This window comes from Lepidothrix coronata, unplaced genomic scaffold, assembly GCF_001604755.1.
Source record: "Lepidothrix coronata isolate B3197 unplaced genomic scaffold, Lepidothrix_coronata-1.0 Scaffold6, whole genome shotgun sequence".
Lineage (NCBI taxonomy): Eukaryota > Metazoa > Chordata > Aves > Passeriformes > Pipridae > Lepidothrix > Lepidothrix coronata.
Genome location: NW_016690186.1, coordinates 6,314,877 through 6,330,223, shown reverse-complemented (window position 1 = coordinate 6,330,223; position 15,347 = coordinate 6,314,877).

Sequence of the window (15,347 nt, the reverse complement as noted above, 5' to 3'; positions counted from 1 at the left end):
CTACTGTATTATTAAGGATAAAAAAGTAATAATAATCAGATGCAGGATTTCTAAATGAAGAATGTCAAATGCCTCAATGCAAAAATGTAAAACTGAAACATTACAACATCACCGTAATTTTTCTGAAAAGAATTCTTAGTGGCATCAACATGACTTTGTGAAGCGTTCTGATTTTGAGTGGCTTAAACAATAGAAAATGGTCCTGTCAAGTCTTTTAAACAACTCTCTATTTCCTTATGTAAGAAATGGTAATGCACTTAACATTTAATCCAGCATACCTACTTAAGCCACACATTTCTCTACAATATTCAAATCAAACCCCAAATCAGAAAGCATATTTCCACTTCATTAAAATAATGCCTTTTGACTTTATTCAAATGAACCAAGGAAATCATAAAGCTTTAGACTTTCTTTCCAATTGCATTGAGCACCAAAATGGACAAGTACATTATTTTGATTATAGCAAAATTGCATTTCTCAGTGGAAATGAATGTTCTAGCACCGCGTGGAGGAAGATAACAAAACAAAGGATGCAAAAATAATGAGTAGTAAGGCAATTTGCTTGACAATGGATCAGGTTCTGGTACACTTAGGCCATTTCCTTAATTATCTATTAAAACTATCTGGATACCACCTTCTTGCCTTTGATATCACATGGAAACAAGCAAGATAAATTATTAACTAGATGGACGTAGCTTTTGCTTAGTGTCCTGGGGCTTTGCTCTGCCCACATTATTGATACTGCTTTCCTCTGGGAATTTGGTAGTCCAGTCAGAGCCATGGAACCAACTGATCCAGGCTGGCACCTGGAGCCTCTGGTATATGACATATGTGTGTTTCTGTAGAGCAACACGGACACTGGCATTCCCCAGCAGGCATCGGATTCTTTGCGGTTCTGCAACAGAACAGGCTGGTACGTCAGAGACGTTGACAAACAACAGATACAGCTCATTCCTGATCGATGGAATCAATGTGCATGCTCTGCACATAGTTTTGCAGCCAGAAATACAGGAACTCCACCTGTACACCTCACTGGCCCATTAGGTGGTAGTAGCTACTCAGCTCCTCCTTTTGAATTGAGTTTGCATCTACCATGATCTTATAATGCAAAGTATTTAGAAAGTCACTGGCAAAACTTCTGAGTAGGCAAGTATTGTGCTTCCTTTCTACTGAAAGGTAACAAGAGCATACCTATTAAGCTTGCACAGTGTCTTGGTGTGTGTATAAAACACACTACAGAGCTTTTAGGCTAGACATGCTGTATATTGTTGAGTATGTGAGATCAGATACCCATTATTGGAGACCTGCAACTGAAATGCAGTGCTTTACTCAGGTTTATTCAGCTTTTTTTGAACGTATGTCATGCAACCTGAAATATACAACCTTAGCTGGAAGCCAAGAATACATAGTATTTTTGCAGAATTGGTTAACACCTGGTGTGATGCTACAGCAAGAAAAAGTAGGAATAATCAGTAGATAAAAGAATTATTTTTTTTTAAATTATGCTTCCGTTTCCTTTATCTTTATTCTGCTTTTTCTCTAGCAAAATTCTTATTCCTGCAGTTGATTTAATAATTGACCTTAGAAATTCTTACTCTAGTAATTAGTTTGTTGGAAAATCTATGTCTTGTGGGAGTTGAGGACACTTCCCACCATTCCAGATGACAAGGATATGTCTTCTGGACAGATATGACTACAAAGTACATGTCCTGACATAGTCCAGCTCAGTAGACACCATACCAGACACCACTTGCTGGAAAAGTGTTTGTGAACTCAGAATGTACACGGATGCGGTTTAGTGGTCAGGTGAGGAATTAATTTGGGAGAACAGGAATTACTGATCACAGAATCATAGAATCAGCTGAGTTGGAAAAGACCTCTGAGATCATAAAGTCCAACACTTGATCCAGTACCACCGTGGTTACTAGACCATGGCACTAAGTGCCACATCCAGTCTCATCTTAAAAACCTCCAGGGACGGAGAATCCACCACTTTCCTGGACTCCCCTGATTCTGATCCACAGGCACTCAACCTTATTGTTACTGACCTCGAGTTCTACAGAGTCAAGGGACTCTCTAACATATAGAGCCACCCCTCCACCTCTCCTACCTCACCTTGTAGCCACCCATGGTAGCACTCCAGTCATGCAAGTCATCTCACCATGTTTCTGTGATGGCGACTACATCATAGCTTTCCCGCTGCACGATGGCTTCCAGCTCCTCTTGTTTGTTACCCATACTGTGTGCATTAGTGTACATGCACTTCGTGTGGGCTGCTGATTTTACTCTTAACTTGGGCTCATCTCTGGAGAGCCCGGTTTCAATCCCTTCCCCCTTCAAACTTAGTTTAAAGCCCTCCTGATCAGCCCTGCCAACTTATGGGCTATAGTCCTTTTGCCCTTCCTAGATAGATGAAGACCATCTGATTTGAGGAGACTAGGTACCATGGAATTTGCCCCATGGTCAAAAAACTCAAAATTCCACTGGTGGCACCAATCCTTTAGGCACCTATTGATAAGACAGACTTTCCTACTCCTCTCCTCGTTCATCCCTGCTACTGCAGGAACTGAGGCAAACACCACCTGTGCTCCTGTCTCATTAACTAATTGATCTCGCATCTTGAAATCCTTTGTAATTACCCTGGTACTTCTTCCATTAATGTCATCACTGCCAACCTGTACTACCAACTGTGGATATAATCCAAGGGCCGAATTAGCTCAGCAAGTCTCCTACTAATATCCCTCACCCGGGCCCTGGGAAGGCTGCAGACCTCCCTCTGGGATGGGTCTGGTCGACATAACCCTCAGGTCCCCTCAGAAGGAAGTCATCGACTACAACTACTCTTCTTTTTTTTTATAGCTGTAGTTGTAGTTGTAGTCTCCTGCTGGACTTCCTTTGGAGTCAAAAGGGTGCAACTCCACCAGTCAATTTCCCTTTCGTTTTCCCTAATTCTTCTTAGACTCTCTACCTCTTCCTTGAGCTCTGCCACCAGGCACAGCAAATCATTCACCTGCTTGCATTGTACACAGACACCACTCACACTGTCCTCTGGTACTAACGCCAGGCTCAAACACTCTGTGCAGTCAGAGACCTGAACAGCTGTGTCCATCTTGGTGTCCTTCTTGGGGGGTTCTGTCTGTGTTAACACACCCCTTGTGATAACAGCAGCAATGGCTTTCACTTTTTTGGAAACCATTGCTGGCTTGAGGGAAAAAACAAACAAACAACAACTGACCCGAGAGAGCTGGGAGGTGACTGTGCCCTTCCTGCTTGCCCTGTCTGCACAAACTGCCTCACTAACTGCTGTGCCACGTCCCTGTTTGCCCGCTCCTGTTTGCCACGCTCCAGGTCACTTGCGCTCCCAGTAGCCATTTAAATCCCTCGTTGACGAGCTCAGCTTCGACCCCTAGTCAGCTGATTTGCCTCCAGGATAGCTACAGCAGATGTTCAGTTCTATACTTCCATTTGTTTTGAAGTAAGGTGCATTTACTTAGTTTTATAATAATGGAAGTCAGTTCAGTATCCTTGTCTATGATTTTTATGTTGCACTCTTGGGAAATGTATTTTCAAAAAAATCTCTTCCTCATATTCCTCTTAAAAACACAGAAATACTTTTAGCTCCTCCAAAAACCCCTCATTATTAAAGACAATTTTATCGAAGGAAAATTTAAAATTAGAAGAATCCAATTCCAAAACATGAACACACTTGAACATGAACATGAACATTTATATTATCATGACTTATTAGGAGTGTACAAGTGATAATAACTGATTTGATGGATTTCATTCATACTTCTATTTGTAAATTGCTTATGCATGATAAAATCCCTTAATGCATGTACTGGTTTCACATGGTAAAGAGCTAATTTTCTTCTTCATAGATAATGCAGTGCTTGTTTTGGTTTTAGTATGAGAATAATGTTGATAACATACTGACATTTTAGTTGTTGCTAAGCAGTGCACCAGGACTTTTCAGTTTCCCATGCTCTGACACTGAGGAGTCAGACAAGAAGCTGGGAGGGAGCATGGCCAAGACAGCTGACCTGAACTGGCCACATGGAACGCTATGCCCAGTATATAAACTTGGGGAACTTGGTTAGGAGCTGCCAATTGCTATTGGGAGACAGGCTGCACATCAATCAACAGGTGGTGAGAAACTGTATTTTGTATTAATTGGATTTTCTTGGTTTTAATTCCTGTCTCTTACTCATTTTCATTACTATTATTATTATCATATGATTTCTATTATTATCATAAATGTAATTAGTATTATTGTTATCTTTTACTTTGTTTCAATTATTAAATTGTTTTTATGTCAACCCAAGAGTTGATTCTCTGCCCCACAGAGGGGATGGTGAGCCAGAGGTTCCATGGTACTTAGTTGCCAAATGGAGCTAAACCACAACAATGTATTAATTTTGCAAAATATTATTCATGTCTTCATAATTTAAGCTGATGTTTTTGAATAAATCACAGTGAACGTCTTGCAAACCTTGACCTGAGTTGTGTAAACCACCATGTGTGGATTATACCATGTTGATTGTAAACAGTACAGTTTCAGAAACATTTGTGATATGTTTTGATCATCTTTCATACTTCAAAACTAAACCTCATTTTTCAGGAGGGGAAATATTTTTATTAGCTAGATGAGATTCAAATAGCTTACAAACTACCTGTTTTTAAAATGTTGTTTTTTTACCTCTCTTCATATACTAATATAGAATAAAAACTAAAGAGAGAGAAAAGAGAAAAAAACCACAAAAATTTCTTCATGAGCCTCATAACCTTGAAGATAAATGATGGAAATATCACCTCATGGCTCAGTGGAAATAAATGTGTGCTTATTGTGGGGTTTTGTCTCACTTTTGATTGGGGGATTATCAAATGGCTATCACCAAGGCAGCATTCAGATCTAATGGGTAGCATTGAATTAGATGTGCAAGTTCAGACAAAAGAGAGACTCTTCTCTCTGTTTGAACCTGGCTAGTGTTATTAGGTTCTGTGAAGAATGAAGAAACATAGCAGAGACAGACAGGAGCCAAGCAGTAAACTGATCCACTCATGTCCCTTCTGGAACTCTCCCAGAGAGCTTCTATTTTATGCAATAAACACCTCCATTGTTCACTTGAAGGTCAAGTGACTGATGATGTCTCACCCCTTTTCATCCCCTCAATACTTAAGAATTTCCAAGTTATATTATCTGTTCCTTTTCATAGAATCATAAAATCATAGAATCAACCAGGTTAGAAAAGACCTCTGAGATCCTCAAGTCCAACCCTTGATCCAGCACTAAGTGCCACATCCAGTCTCATCTTAAAAACCTCCAGGGACGGTGAACCTACCACCTCCCTGGGCAGCCAATTCCAATGTCTGATTATTCTCTCTGTAAAAAATTTCTTCCTAAATCTAACCTAAAGCTCCCCTGTTAGAGGATAAGATCATGCCCTCTTGTCCTAAATCATATCATATCTTGTCCCTTCATATCGTCAGCTTTTCTCTTGTAGTAGAAGTGACCATAAGAAAACTATGGCTACAAATAACATCTGTAAAAGTCCACAGATACGCCATTCTTACAAATTTCAATCTAGCACTGCAGGCAATAAATCAATGATTCACCCTTATGTAGAATCATTTATCAGCAATGTCAAAGTTCCTCGGCAACATTAACCTCCTTTAAATAGGGATCTGAACTCCTAGAGACACTCTTGGGAGACTGCAAGGACAACACTCATGGAATTGACTTTACATGAAATAAAAAGCAAACTTAGATTCTTGCCTCCTCTCACTCCTCTTTCAGAGTGACATGCACCATTTGAAGATCAGAAAGGGAAGAACCTTCACACATCTTTAGTGAGAAAAAGGTTTCCTTATGTGTTAAGGAGGACAGCCAAGCAGCAGGCAGAACAATTAAAGCTTTTGAGTGTTCTTGAGATGTGGAAATAGATGAGATTATCTTGGTTAGAGCATGGTGCTAATAACACCAGGGTTGTGGTTTCAATGCCTATATGGGCCATACACTTAAAAGTTGGACTCGATGATCTTTATGGGTCCCTTCCAACTCAGAATATTCAGTGAAATCTGTGATAAAAGGGAAGTATTGTTTTCAACCAGCTGCTCTAAAGAGAAGGGTAAGGCTAATGAGGGTATTCTCAGAACAATAAAAAATACAGAGCTAATGTGTGGCAACTCTCTTCTAGGGACCACTGTGAAAGCAGAGACTGCCAACCACAGAGAAAGAGGGACTGGTTTGCTGAAGGCAACACAGGAATCACAGCACTCATTCAAGGATACAACAATGGGACTGCACTGCCTTCCATGTTACATTACCACTGTGTTCGTCAAAACATACAAATGTTCTAAGTGCTAAAGATACAAATTTATGAGAATTACAACTACACTAACACAGTAAGAGATCCCTAGACTCATAAATACTAAATACCAATCATTCTTGCTTTGTACATGTGCAAAATGAGAAAATACTTGAATAAGTGTCTCCTGTTAGTTATCTCTGACACTTTAAAATGAATAGCCGTTTATTTACTGTAGGAAATAAAAATGAGTGTAACCAAAAACTATCCCATATTCATGCTTCATAAGTTTTCCTTACTCATTATAACTTATTAATTTTTTATAGAATATTATCTTGGCATTATGAAAGCAAGGTTGTATTGAATCATGAGTCAAAATGTGTAGTCCTTACAGCTACCTCTAACACTCAGTAAGTGGTCCATTAACATCAAGCCAAGCTGAAAAGGCTTCTGATTTTGCCATATGAAGATACAGAAGTGGGTGATGACTCCCAAGTAATGCAACAGAAGAAATTAGAGAGGAGAAATACGATAGGCACTTTTTGTATGTTTGTCTGTGTTTCTTTTTTCAACAGCTTTTCCTTCACAAACCATGTATCCCTAAAAGAGGACCCTGAAAAAGGATACCTCCCTCCACCTTGTAATCTGAAATATCTGTATGTCCAGCACAAAACACTGCAAGTGCATTTGACTGCTGCAGCACAGCTTCCCCTGCCTCTCCACCTCCCACCAATGCTTCAATAGGTTGACTGAAGCTGCAGTCTGGTAATTTTATTTAGTCTCTTGCTTGCTTGCTGTTCTGAGTTACAGGGTTAAACATATAACCTGGGTGTGTTTGCTATATTCAGTTTTAGAAAGCTGGCTTGACTTCCTTGAACTTATTCCTTCAGCAATACTACAGAGATAAAAAACACTCTTGGCCTTCCACACAAGTCAGAAGAAATCAGTTAAGGATCAATTTTTGCAAAGGTATTTTGAGTAGCTGCTAATATGAAAGAACTTATTAGCATTCTAATAATGATCTTATACATTTCAGAAAACAGAGCTTATCTATCTCAGAAAAAAACCCCTGATTTTTCTTTTTCTTTTTTAAGAGTATAGTTACAGAGTAACATGACAGATACGCAAGGAGAGATTTCTGCTAAGAGAAACATGATGCAGATTCTATCAGCAAAGAAAGACTCCATTTCAGCTGACACAGTGTAGCTTCTGCCAATGGATCATAAGGGTCCTGGGCTTCTAAACAATTGTAGCAAAATGCAATATATACATACTGTCCAGTGAATGAAGATGGAGGAACCTATACCTGCCCTTGTATCAATCCTGCTTTTGATTGATCTGTATCACGAAGTTGCCACTTCATGAATTTCACAATCAAGGATTTGACTTGTTCTTTGAATGTGGAGTTAAGTTTCTTGCTGATGTTGCTGTAGATGTTGTTCCTCTCTTTTCCAGTTGTGGAAAAAGTTTCTCACGCTTGATTCAGGTAACATGTCTTAAGCGTAAGGGAAACTCTTTCTGGGAGTAGAAATCAGCCTTATGGAAGCTGAAAGTGAACATACTGTCTGTAGCATTGAGTCTGTATTTATACTATTGAAGCAAGAAGACCTTTTGTATTTTTATGGCTTTTCCTCATTTTTCAAAATTTCCTTTTCCAGATGACACATCAACACTATTGCTCTTAAGTGATCATCATTTTCCTCTTTAACTGATATTTTCAGGCAATTTGTGCAAAAGCATCACTGTGGGCTTGTTGTATGAGACTGTAAATTTATCCCACTGATGGTTTCTGTGTGTTTGTATTCTTGGAAAAATGAGCACCTTTGGGAGAGAAACACACATCCTGAAAATGTTCCTGACTGAAATTTTCTAGGTGTTTGGATGAACCGTTAGACTCCATTCATTTGTCTACCTTGGTACATTTCTTTTTGTGATATTTTATTTTTCCCCATACTTTATTTTTTAAAAAACAGAGAATATCAGATTTCACCCCTGCTTCTCCTGTCATTCGTCAGAGTCTCAAATCCTACCTTGTACACTAACTGCTTGGACCATTGCTTATAAGCCCTGCTTCTTGAGTCTGAATTACTTTTAGGATTATTTTTTGTTTGACAAGAAGAGGCAGGATTCCTCCTGTCCTGTAAAAACATCAGTCTTCAGAGACTGGAAACTTCCTGTTTTTATTACTAGAATTAGGAACTGCAGTTAATGCTTTGAGCTCAAAATAATCCATCTGCAGTTGATTTTTCAAAGTGATGGTGTCATAATACCTCAGATAACATGCTAACAAAGGACAGAGGAAGAAATAAGAAAATATTTTTGTAAGAAATAGTTTTGTTTGTTTAAATATGCACACACAGAGAAACCTATCACAGTAGCTAAAGAGGAAGAAGGAAAAAAAGGTATTTTTGTGACACTTTTGTTCCCCCTTCTAATTTACACAATATTCAGTATCATATCACCTCCCTGCAATACAGAAAATAAACCACATTGTAATCTCTTGGAACAATGAAGACTGAAGTCACAGCCCAAAACAAATGTTTCTTCAGCAAATATGTGTCAATGTTTTTTTCAGTTCACTAGGAAATCAAAATACTTTTAATGTTCATAAAACCAGTAAAACTGACTTGATTTAAAGGCACATAAACCTTTTTTTTCTAACTTTGGACAAAATATTTACATTTGAATGGTTAATACAAAACCATTTTTTATCTGAAGATCAAAAAAAATGTCATTTTGACATGAGTTGCTTGAATTCTAAGGGATCAAGGTTTCAACAGTTCACTAGATTTAAATTTTCCTTGATATATCCAGTCTGTAGTTTTGTCATTGTTCTCCAGCCAAATAAGCATTGCCATTGACCTAGAAAATTGTATTTAATGTTGGTTAGAAAATAATAGCAACAAAAAATCATTATGATTGGAAAGAATATCAAAGAGTCAGTGATTCCAATCTTCTGTTCAAAGCAGAGTGAGCTGTGAGGTCGCATCATATTGCTTAGCATTTTCTCCAGCCCAGTCCTCATAAACCTCTAAAGATAGAGATTTCACAGCCTCACTGGACACTGATAAAGTGTTAATCCCCTTTATCAATAACTTTCTTGTACTCAAACCTGGATACAGTGTTCTGATATGGTCTAACGAGTGTCAAGCAAATAATCACTTTCAATGATATCCTTGTTACCCTTTGATTAGCACAGCCCAGGATGCTGAGAGCCTGCCTTGCTGTCAGGGCACACTGCTGGCTCCTGTTTAGCCCACTGTTCACCAGCACCTCCAGATCCCGTGCATCAGATGGGCTCCCCAGCTGGCTGGTCCCCAGCCCATACTGTTGCAGAGGATTAGTCTGTCCAAGGTGCAGGACCTTGCACTTATCCTTCATGAGTTCTTTATTGGCCTATTCCTCCAGCCTGTATAGGTCCCTCTGAAAGACAACTCTGCGCTCGAGCACATTGATTGCACCTCCCAGTTTGGTGTCATCTGCAAAGTTGGTGAAGGCGCACTCCATCTCCTCCTTCAGGTCATTGATATAGATATTGAACAGGAGCAGTCCTAACACAGACCCCTCTGTTACTCCACCTGTAATCAGCCTGCAGGAACAGTACTAAACCTAAACTGCTCTCTGTCGAGTCTGATAATCCAGCTGTCTGGTAGTTCACCCATCTAGACCATAATGTCCAGACTTAGATACTATGCCTAATGCTGTGCTAAAACCTAAGTAGCCAATATCCACTGCCTTACATTAGTTCACAGATCTAGTAATTTATTCATAGAAGACAGTCGTCAGGTTGGTCAGGCATGGTTTATCTGCTTCAATCCCTGCTAGATATTCCAAATCACCTTCTTCTACTTCATGAATCCAGAAGTAACTTTCAAGAGAATTTGCTAGATGATTTCTCCAGGTCCTGAAGTGAGCCTGAGTGGCCAAAATTTCCTTTCTTTATATTTTCAGTCTTTTTATTGAGATGGGGAGAACATCTGCCTTTTTTTGGTCATTGGGACATTTCCTATCTCCACAGTCGTTCAAAAATAGTTGAGAGCAACCTCATAATGTCAGTAACCAGACCCCTCAGCACACTCAGAGTGTACCCCAGGGGTTAAGCAAAAGACTCGAGGCTCAGTTCTGTTCCACTGCTGAAAGCTTTTTTCTGCTCATTTCCCAAGAGCAAAGGCCTTGGAAACCTTGTTAACAAAACCCAAGGCATTGAGTACCTTAACATCTGTGTCCACTGGTGATAAATGAGCTGCCCCATTCATCAGCAGGTCTATGATGAATAAAAGCTTCCAACTACCAAGTCCAATTGATGAAGGAGTATACTACTGTCACAGGCAAATAATAAAAAGCAACAAGAATAACAGCCCCGGGTACTTCCTATGCAATTTCATTTATATTTTTTTTAAATCATCGGGGTAGAAGAAAGAAACATTTCTTTAACTACTAATGACAGCACATTTTCTCAAACGCGCACTATAACTCATTCCAGACCTTTAGGAATCTTTTTACTGGTTAAGAGAGTTCACTCTTTGGGCTTTTAGGTCTTGGACTATCTAGCTAATTATTGTAGTCACGATTTCTGTGATGTCTAGGCTGGACTGAATTCACTAACTCTTCTTGAATATACTGATGAAAAAATGGATAAGAGAAAACTAAAGAGATGGAGAAATGTTCATAAAGTTCACCATAATTCCCTCTTTCTACATCAAAACTGAGAAATGAGTGAGGTGTTCTTAATTTGAGTATCAGTGCAACAAATTATGCCTCTCTGACTTCAGAAGGACTTTCTACAGTTCAGGTACTATTCTGACACTCTTTTTCAAAAGGGGAAAATGAGTGTTGGTAGCTGCCAAAGGGCCTTTGTTCATGATACCAAACTGAACACTCACAGTCATGAGATTTTCAGTCTCTTCTCACATTAAAATTGAAATAGTAACTGTTTTAATAGCAAAGACTACAGTATACAGTGTTTTTCTCTGATTCCTGTGCCTGAAGCTTAATGGAGTGTCAAGAGATTGCCTAGTTTTCATTTAAAGTGCACAACTTTCTGGTCTCCAGAGTTAAGAAAAGAACTCCTGAAAACAAATGAGACAGACAGTTTACAGAGGGGGAGAAGGAAAAGGATGAATGAGCTGCTCACCTTTATTTAACCTAATGACTTTTAGGTGAATGACAAAACTTCTTTCGGGCTGACTCATGAATTTTGAAAGCTTGAAGGTAGCAGTACTGCCACTGACATAAGTGTATAACACTGACTTTCCTGAAATGCATGGAAAGGGAGCTACCATTTTAAGGCTCCTGCAATTTCAGCTAAGCATCCCTGGTAGAGTAAATCTTCCAGATTTGTTTTTATAAACATCTAAACCTTTTCTAAAGTATATTTTCAAGTAATCTAATTGTAACACTGTTATTTTTACACAGTAGCTTTTGAAATCTTTACATGTAGTTAATAAGGTCTGCTATAAACTGGCTGTTTTTACACTTATTCCTATGTGTCAAGTGGTTTTGGAGCTACATGCCTCAGGGTGTAACTTATGAGAGTTTTTGTAGCTTTGCCCAGCTCACGGACATTCTGCACCTTTCACATGTTCTGAGGCAGTAATACCAGAAAAGTCTTTAAGCCATTGCAGTACATTTCAAACTCGGCACTTGCATTCTGTATTTTAAACTCTGTAGAAATTTTTAAAGTACTATGGAACATATGCATATATTAGCAAGATATAACTAAAAAATATGATTAGATTTATTGTAACAAATGCCTAACCTTTTCCATCATCCAGGAAAATCTGTCACCATTCCTATGAAATTGTTATTCTCCCTATTATGAAGAAAAGTATTCAGTTTTTCTGCTGGAAGTACTATTCCACGTTGAAAATTTACTAGATGTGAAATTTGAACTTAAAAACCAGAAAAATCACTAGTAAGATCTATTAATACAGAAGAATGGAATATATATATATAAAAAAAGGAAAAATCCTGCCTAAAACCCAAGGCCCACTTCATACATGACTTATTTTTTCAGCATAGTCAGTGACAAATCCTCTACGAGGACATACAGAGATGCTAAATATAAATAAACGTCCTTTTAACATGTCTTACTAGGTTCTAGCATTGAGCAGTTTAAGGAGTTTTCAGAATTAAAAAATCATGAAATCATTCATTTAGGCTTTTATATAAATCCAGAAAACACTCAAAAATCCAAGAGGTGAGCCAAACAATCCTACTGACTGTCCTAATTACGTCTTTGCAAAACTGGATTCCACTGCCTTCATTTTCTAAATTTACTGGTTATGAAACTACAGTGCTTATTTTTTAAGGACTGCTTTAGGAATTGCATTTAAATACATCGCTTTTACAGAATGTTCCTGATTTTCTTCTTCCTTCTGGTAGTGCCTGATCATGTCTGGAATTTGAAGAGGGTAGACTGTTAGTCATGAGAGACGAGCAGTGCAGTAAATTTGTTGGATGCTATTTGATTTGTAATCTACAGTGTGATGATCCTGTTAAGCACATGGTTAGTCAAAGGCAACACTTTAAATAACATTATAAGGCTAAACTCTTCTTGATATTGACGGAGAAATAGAAACAGTGCACTTGCTTGTTCTCACAGCCTTGGACTTTGTATTAGATTAGTTCCTAACACAAGTTGGGCAAGTTCAGAAGTTAAACTTCGAAGTTAGATCTTAAATGATATCTGTTGCTCGTAGGTTTTATAAACCTCGGGATAAGTTGTAAAGCTGTCTGCCAGGAGACCAGGACAACACCCTTTCTCCTAGTTCCTAGGGAATATCTGAATCAGTATACACTCACCACAGGGTCAGCTTTTCTAAAGCTTTAAATCATGAAGATGAAAGACTTTTTTTCCCTTTTATATCCATATCCGGTATTTCTTCTCATTTATTCCTTGCAGGCTAGCAGACTGACATCTTACCTCGCTAACTGATAGCCCTGTCTCCTCCCACAGCCATGCTCATGTCTCAAGAAGAGAAGAAAAAGAGTCATGCATCACATATCTACCATCCATCCATTGCTATGAACTAAATGGCTGGCTGAGCAAAGAGGAGACCTGAATCCTCCAACAAAACCCTGCACAAACCTCTTCTCTGATGACCTAAGCCACCAGAAGGATACAGACATGACTCGATTATAGAGTTACTACTCTGCTTTCAGCATCTGCTGTGGTGCTGAGCTGGAGAACTGGAACCTGAAGCCAAGGATAAGACATTGTTATGGCCAGTGGACTTTTATCTGTTGTGTTTCCACTTCACTGCTTCACTAAAAGTTGTGGGAATGATGCTCCATGCTTTAAGAAGGAACTGCAGATGAAGATGCTCTGAGAACCTTCAGTTGATACCAAGGCTGAACATGACTGTGGCTCACCTGGAAAGTAGGAATTAGAAAGGTTACATTTGTGCGCCCTTTTCTGTATTGTCCTTGTGCTTAGAAAAAAATGTGGCTGCAAACATGATATTCAAAAGAAAGCAGGATTTTCATATGTGAAAAAAACCAAACCAAACCAAAAACAAACTTCAAAATAAATCACCATATAGTGTGCAAAATACTTATTTGTTTATTTATTTGTGTTTTTTTGACACACATAATTTTGAACACCCCTAAAACTTCATTTTTCATTTTCTCATTTTTATTGTAATGATGAATTGTACAGAAAGGCCACAAAGGAAAGCAAAAGAAAACAAAAACTCGATGAAGTCCTGTTATACATGGAGTTTCATCTCTGGCCAGATGAGATGGATGGACCTGTCTGTGGATCATATATTACTCTCCCAGCTAACCAGAAATGAAACATCATGTGTCTCAACTTATACATTATTGTTTTTAATTTGTCAACTGTCTTTGGAAAGGATGAAGAATCAGCAGCATTTCATCAGACTCTACCTTTTATTTTATGACTGTGAAACCTAGTAGTCTAGTCTCTGATAAAACATTTCATGTTAAATACTTAGTCAACTGATAAAAAACAGGTCATACAGAGAGTAAGTAAAGAATATATAATACATCTTAAATCATTACTGAGACAGAAATGCTTCTGTGCTAGAATTTGAACAGTGAAGAAAAAATATAAAAAATAATATAAAAAATTTTTCTTGAATAAATCCACAAATAGCAGTTGGCTAGTGAATTCCAGCAGACCAATGTCCTTAAATCCCATGACATTCAACTGGTTTTGCCTGTAGGTTCACAGTGAAGGCTTGAAAATGCACAGTCATACAGAAACATAGATACAAAAATTGCATAGAGCAAATATTTATACACAGTGAAAGTTGCCATCCTTGCAAACATGAGAATCATAGAATTGTTAAAGTTGGAAAAGATTCAACAGATCTTCCAAGTTGATAAGTCAACGACTGCCACCAAATCTCTGCTCTGTGGCTAGAGCTGAGCTGGAAGAGAAAGATGTTTCCTATGAATATAAAAAGGTGACAACAGTTGAAGAGAAGAACTAGAATGGTAGGAATGAAGTAAGGAAGAATATGAATAGGATCGTAAAGAGGAAGAATATGAATACGACCTTAAAGGAACTTGCAAAAGTGCTTTTTTTTTTTTTTAGTTCCTTGTAAGCAGCAGCAATGCCAAAGGGAAGAACAATTAAATGGAGCTTGGTGCTGAGTGCCAAAGAAGAAATTTCTAAGGGCTTTTCTTTTTTTCATTGAGCATAAAAGAAAGATTTAAATGATACAACCCTTGGGCTCATAAGCTTGGCAAACCTTGTTAATTTTTCTGTAAAGTCAGTCTTACTTTGCCAAATAGATTTCACCAAGCTTGCACGGCTCATTCTAAATGTCTCTAGACAAAAAGAAACCATAAATTAAACCAAAATAATAAAGATATAAATCATAAATTTAACCAAAGCAGTAGTGGTAGGAATCACAAAAAAACCTAAAACTGAAGGCTCATTGACGGAAGATTTCTAATGCAAATAAGTAATGGAGTTTCTGTTTTCCTGTTTGCATCATTAATTTATAATAAAAGATGAAATAGGAACAGTTTTCTAAAAGTGCCTTCCCCTCGGTTTTGCAATATGAG